Consider the following 6863-nt stretch of genomic DNA (forward strand, 5'->3'; position numbering starts at 1 on the left):
GTTTGAGACTCTGTTGTTATTCAGAACATAGGTGTTATATCTTTCCGATGAAACTTTCTCTTATTTGTACAGCATGTCTTTTACTATATATAATAACTTTTTTTTTGTCTTAAAGCTTATTTTATTTTAGTATAGCCACTCCAGCTTTCTGTTTGTGTGGTATAACTTTTCCCATCCTCTTACTTTCAACTATATGTGTCTTTGAATCTGAACTGTGCCTTGTAAACAGCAAATAGTTTTGTGGTGTTTTAAAAATCCATTCTACCATTCTCTGCTTTTAAATTAGTGTGTTGAATTCATTAAAATTTCATGTAATTACTGACGATATTGGATTTATATCTGTCATTCTACTATTTATGTTCTATATGTCTTATTTCTTTTTTGTTCTTCTATTTTTCTGTTGTTGCCTTCTTTTTGTATTAAATGAGTATTTTTGAGTGTACCATTTTATTTGTAATTAATTAATTAAATTCTATTTATTTATTTATTTATTTATTATAAAAAAGATAGCATATTTATTTGGAAAACAATTGTTTCAAAATTATTTTCCAAATTCAGAATCTACAGGCCATGGTACAAATGAGTATAAATCATCATTAATTGTTCACTTATTAAATAAAATTTCAAATTAATTGATTATGTAGAATAGTGTTTTTCCACATTTCCATGATGAGAATCACTTGGGAGTGCTGGAGATTAATTCTGCTAATTAATACAGTGGCCTGTTATGGGCCAGTAATGTGGAAATTTTATTTTTACAAATACCTTCAGATGATTATCATGATGAAGGAAATTTAGGAAATATGATTTTCAACCTCCTTTGCAGATTTTATGTTTTGAATTACTGATCCCAGAATGACCCACTGCAAAGTCCTATCCAGCCCAGTTTTAGGAAAGGTAAGTAAGTTCTGAACATTTGTTTTGATAAAGTCTCCTCTTTGGAAGCTTCACAAAAACTTTAATTTGGTTGTTTCCTAAAAAACATTCATTCTTCTTTCCATTTCTGGCCCATCTTTTCTAGAACGTATTTTCCCTGCAGGGTCCATCTTTCTTAAGTCATAACAATCCAGTTAAGTCATATTTAAAAATTAGTTTCTTAGTAAAGAATTGTCATATTTAATAACCTTTGCTTGCTTCTGTCTAGCTCCCTTCTTTCCTGTAACTTAAGAAGTTAGGGTGCTTTGTATAGACCCAATATTCTGGCTTTTCCACCTTTTAAGGATTTCTCTTGTACTGATGACCCCATGTATGCCAGCCTGGATCTCATCGTTTTCTCTAATGGTTCCAACTCCCTTTGTCATCCCAGTCAAGATGATATCTCCTTCCAAGGTCATTATCTTAGAGACATAGCTGATAATGTGGGGAATGGAAAAGTTCATGGAGGATGTCTCACCCTCCTGTCTGAGTTCACCTTTGAACTTGAGTCAGAGCTTCAGGTTGTGAGGTTCAGGGATCTTCTCTTTGGGGATGAACATACTGACAAGGTAGGAGGCCATGAAGCTCTTGGCCAGAGTCCAGGGCAGCCCCTTCTTGCACTTCTTTCCCTTCATGTCTCTGGTGGTCATGTCCAGGCACAGGGCATAGCCTAGCACATAGTCCATGGCTGAGGCCTCTGGGATGGTGTGACAGCACCTGCACATCACCATGCCCAGCTCCAGCTGTGGTGCAGGTTGCAACTATGGGCTGGCATGAGGATGGCAAGCCCTTGGGGGCATAAGTGGTGGACCATCTCTGGAAGAGCACCTGCTTGCTCAGTACTGCACTCTGCATCTCCCTGGTATGATCTGCCTAGTTCCTGTCCATGCACATGATGTTCTTCCCCAACTCCCAGAAGTAGGACAGCAACCTAGAAGCTGCCATGTCTGGGCAGGTTGACTCTGGAGTCATCTAGTGTACCATTTTATTATTTTATTTTATTATTTTATTATATAGATTTATTTCACTTATTTAGTGAGAGAGAGCATGTGCACGGAAGGAGGGGCAGAGGGAGGGGGAGAGAGAGAATCTCAAGCAGACTCCCCACAGAGCATATAGCCAACATGAGGCTCTATCACACCACCCTGAGATCATGACCTTAGATGAAATCAAGAATCAGGTGCTCAACCAAATGAACCACCCAGGCGCACCTAGTGTACCATTTTAAAACTATATTTTTGAGTTACTTTCTTAGTGGTTGCCCTGGTTAACTTCTTCACTTAAAACAATCTAGTTTTATTAAACTAATTTTATTTTGATATTATATTAAAAAAAAACTTCCCTCCAATATACCTCCATTCCCTCTATCCTTATATGCTGTTATTATCATGCAAATTAAGCTTTTAAACAGCCATCAACACATCTTTTGTCTATTATTTAATGCTAATGTCTTTTTAAAAACATTGAAGGATGAAGTTACAAATAAAAATTATTTTATACTCTTTTATTTGTCTATGTAGTCACCTTTACTAGTGCCCTTTATTTTTTCATATAGATTTGAGTTTTTGTCTACTGTCCTGTCCTTTCTGCCTGAAAGAGTATCTTTAGTAATTCTCATATATCTTCTAGTAACATTTTTCTATGTTCTGGTTTATCTGAAAATGACTTAATTTCTGTTTTATTTTAAAATATTTGAAACTATAAATTTCCTGCTAAGCACTGCTTTAGCTATATCCTATATGTTTTGGTATGTTGTGTTTTCTATTTCATGTATCTCAAAGTATTTCCTAAATTCCTTTGTGATTTCTTCTGAGGGCACTTGGTCATTTAGAAGAGTGTTGTTTAATTTCATTATGTAGGGCCCAATTGAAGCAGAGTAAAGCAGCATGGGTGCCATCCTTGTTCTGGGCCTAGCACACATATTGATGTAGCTGGTCCCATTGAGTAGGGTGGAGGTCATGTGCCACTGTTAACACTAACTCAACTCTACTGCTCAGTTTTCTGAATCCCCTAAGCAGTTGTTACCACCTTCCAATCTTTTGTTTGTGCAGAAAATGCCTTTCTTCTTTTTTCTCAAATGTCAACTCACTTTGCATCTTTTTTTTTTTCTTTTTTCTTTCCCTGGGGGAAAGAGGAGAGATAAAGGCATTTTCCTTCTGTCTGATGCAGTCTGCCTATTAGCAGACAGCTAAGACTTTGGACATGCCAGGGCTTAAGGAATTTCCAAGTCTCTGGAAATAAAGCTTTAGAGAATAAAAGTTGAAAGCACAACCAGAAATTATTTAAACTGGGGTATCACAGTAGTACCACCTCTTGGAAACTCTGAGAGGAGATTCAGACATGTCGATTCTCCATTACATTCATCCTGTCATCCAACAACTCAAGAAATCCAGAGACTTCTTGATTTATGCATTGAGTCCAGGCTCCTTTACTCAGCTTTCAAGGCTAATAACTCTCCTTTTCTCATTGACTCCTATTTCCTAGTCTTTTGCAAATCAGATATTCCCAGAAGTATGATCATGATCACTGTTCCTACACTGGATTGGAATTCAGAAAATCTGGGTTATTATGTTCTGATACTGGTGTCATTATAGGATATGGAATTGAGAAAACAGTGTGTTGAGTACACCTACTATATGTTAGAAACAGGTGCTTACCCTTTCCATGGATGCTTCATAATTAAGTGGTACAGCAACTCTTTGAGTAAAACATTGTTTTTTTGTTTTTTTTGTTGTTGTTTTTGTTTTTGTTTTTTTACTTAGAGGTGAGGAAATTGACACCAAGAACAAAGAAGGATTTGGCTTTGGTCATTCAGGGATACTTTGGCAGAGAAAAGCTCTTTCTAATATAATATCCTTCCTCTCCTCTAAAAGAAAATAGAAGAGAAAAAATTGATGAACTATTTAAATTAATAAAGACCAAATGTAAATGAGCTTAAACTTTAGCAAGAGAAATTAAGTTTCACTTAAATAAGAACTTCCTGAGAGTAAGGGCTCTTGGACCCTGGAACCATCTGACAAGAGTCTTGTACTACCTCTTCCCTCAGCAAATGAAAAAACCATCTAGAATCCCCACCTCCATTTAATAGCCTCCTCAAACCATATTAGCCATTTGGTACACTTTTCCCCTAATTTTCAAGGAGTCAAGAGGAAGGACAAAATATCTTGAAGTGACTTCCCCCACAATGACTGTTTGGTTGCAGCAAGCACATGGGCCAAATGTTAGGCTAATGAAAGTGACAAAGCTACCCTTGAGCTGGGCTTAGAAGGAGGGTGATGAGACACTTAATTTTTTGCGTAGATTGTATTAAGCCACATGCAATGGGATCTGGGGAGGCCAAAACAACAGGTAAAGAAGAACTTATTTATAATAATTGTGTGTTTAGGGTTCCCCCCATATTTATTTCATATGTGGAATTTAAGAAACAAAACAAATGAGCAAAGGAAAGGAAAAAGAGAGAGAGGCAAACCAAGAAACAGACTCTTAATTGCAGAGAACAAACTGATGGTTACCAGAGGGGAGGTGAATAGGGGGTTGGGTTAAATAGGTGATGGGGATTAAGGAATGCACTTGTTGTGATGAGCATGGGGGTATTGTATGGAAGTGTTGAATCACTATACTGTACACCTATATTGTAGCTAACTGGAATTCAGATAAAAACTTGAAAAAAAAAAAAAACACTAAAAAAAACACCACCACCACCACCAACGACAACAACAAAAACAAAAACCCAAAAAGCATATGAAGCATAAAATTGGTGAATGAAATTCTTTAATTTTCATGATGACTATTTTGGAGATTTTTGTTTTGTTTTGTTAATAGAAAGTGTCAGATTATTTTTAATTTTTTTCTGGAGTATCTGTTTGCTAATGTCTTAGTCTGACTTTGGTCTACTTATTTGATTTATTTCTTAAATTCTACATAGAGAGAGAGAGAAGGCACATGAGCGAGGGGAGGAGCAGAAGGGGAGGGAGAGGGTGGGTAAAGAATCTCAAGCAGACTCAGCACTGAGAGTAGAGCCTGACACAGGGCATGATCCCACAGCCCTGATATCAAGGCCTGAGCTGAAACCAAGAGTCCGACACTTGACCAACTGAGCCACCCAGCTGCCCTGACTATTCAATTTCTTAAAGAGGATTCTAGTTGTTGATGTCCTAGCCTTAAAGGCATAAGAGATATTGTTTCTAACAATGCCTGAACTTCAAGCTGTCAGATTGAGTCTTTTCTAGCAAAGTTCATAAACCATGGGACTCAGAGATGAGGTATTATTTGATATTTTAAAATGTGCATTCTGTTCAGACCTTTTACTTTTTTATTCAAATATAATTAACGTACAGTGTTATATTAGTTTAGGGTGCACAATATAATGATTCAACAATTCTATACATTCTCAGTGCTCATCATGATAAGTGCACGCCCTAATCTTCATCACCTATTTCACCCATTCCCCCACCCACCTCCTCTCTGGAAACCACCAATTTGTTCTCTAAGAGTCTGTCAGAGAAAGACAAATACCATATGATTTCACTCATATGTAGAATTTAAGAAATAAATCAAATTATCATAAGTTTAAAAAAAGAGAGGCAAACCAAGAAACAGACTCAACTATAAAGAACAAACCGATTTTTACCAAAAGGGGGTTGGTGGGGGGATGGATTAAATAGATGATGGGGATTTAAGAGTGAACCTGTGATGAGGACTGGGCATTGTATGGAAGTGGTTAAATCACTAAATTGTACACCTGAAACTAATATTACACTGTATGTTAACTAACTGGAATTTAAATAAAAACTTAAAAAAAAGAGTTTATTTTTTTGTTTGCTTTTTTTTCTTTGTTCATTTGTTTTGTTTCTTAAATTCTACACATGAGTAAAATCACATGGTATCTGTTTTTCTCTGAGTGACTTATTTCACTTAGCATTATACCCTCTAGATCCATCCAGGTTGTTGCACTTATTTGTATTTTGATCTAAAGTGCTGGCTGGAGCTTATACTATTTTCATGGTAGAACCAGAACAAATAATTTCCTTCTTTCTCTTCTCACTAGTAGCTTATTCCAAGGAGTTACTCTGCTTCCATCTCTTTTGCAGGCCTTGCCACCTAATAAGGTCACATTTATTTGCTGTGAGACTTTGGGTGAGTCACTCCACATCTCTGAGTTCCAGTTTCTGTATCTGTAAAATTGAGACAATGAACAGTGGTGTGTACTCTTTCCAGATGAAATAATTGGTGAGAATGTTCTTTGGAAACTAAAGAAACATGCCACATATGGAAGAGGTTGACATCTATGTTCAAGGCACAGAAAGATGAGATTCTTTCCAGGAAGTGGATTTTCTTCAGAAAACTTTCCTCAGCTTCTACCTGCTCTCCCCATGAGAAGCTTTGGGCTCAGGCCTAGCTGTTCTCAGAAGGAAACCCACCTGACCCTAGTTCTTAATATATGTGGTAAAAATCATCTATGTTTGCTCATCAGAAGCATTTCTGACTTCCTACCTGGCTCAGGCCCTAGCTTTAGCCCAGCCCAAAAGTGAATAAGTTTAAGTAGATGAGTGACCAAGGAACTGTGGTGATTTTATGGTTGGATACTGAGCCTAGAGAAAAGAAAAGACTGACTTCCTCTGACCTGGCAAAAGAGAAAGAAGATAGAAAGGGCTCCATGGAAGTATTGAGTGTGCATGCCTTTGAAGATAGCCATCTTCTGAGTGAAGATAAAAAATAAAAACAGAATAAGGTGGTAAAAATAAGGTCCAGTGGCAGAGGAGGCTCCCTTTTGGCTATTAAGGGAAAGGACAGAGATAAATGGGGGATGAGACCTAGAACAAGGGCATGACTGAAAAAGACTGAGCAGGTTTTGACTTCCATAAGAATGTGATGTGATGGTTCAATATGGCAATGTGGCTGGCACCTGTCTGCCGAGAAAAGAGGAAGAAATATTCCCTCGAGAAATA

General features: G+C 37.1%; 1 pseudogene; it reads right to left on the reverse strand.

Moving 5' to 3' along the window:
* Positions 1-1140: 1140 nt before the first annotated feature.
* Positions 1141-1887, reverse strand: LOC116625357 (annotated as a pseudogene).
* Between the last annotated feature and the right edge of the window lie 4976 nt (positions 1888-6863).

This window comes from Phoca vitulina, unplaced genomic scaffold (assembly GCF_004348235.1).
Source record: "Phoca vitulina isolate PV1807 unplaced genomic scaffold, GSC_HSeal_1.0 scaffold77, whole genome shotgun sequence".
NCBI classification, from domain to species: Eukaryota; Metazoa; Chordata; class Mammalia; order Carnivora; family Phocidae; genus Phoca; species Phoca vitulina.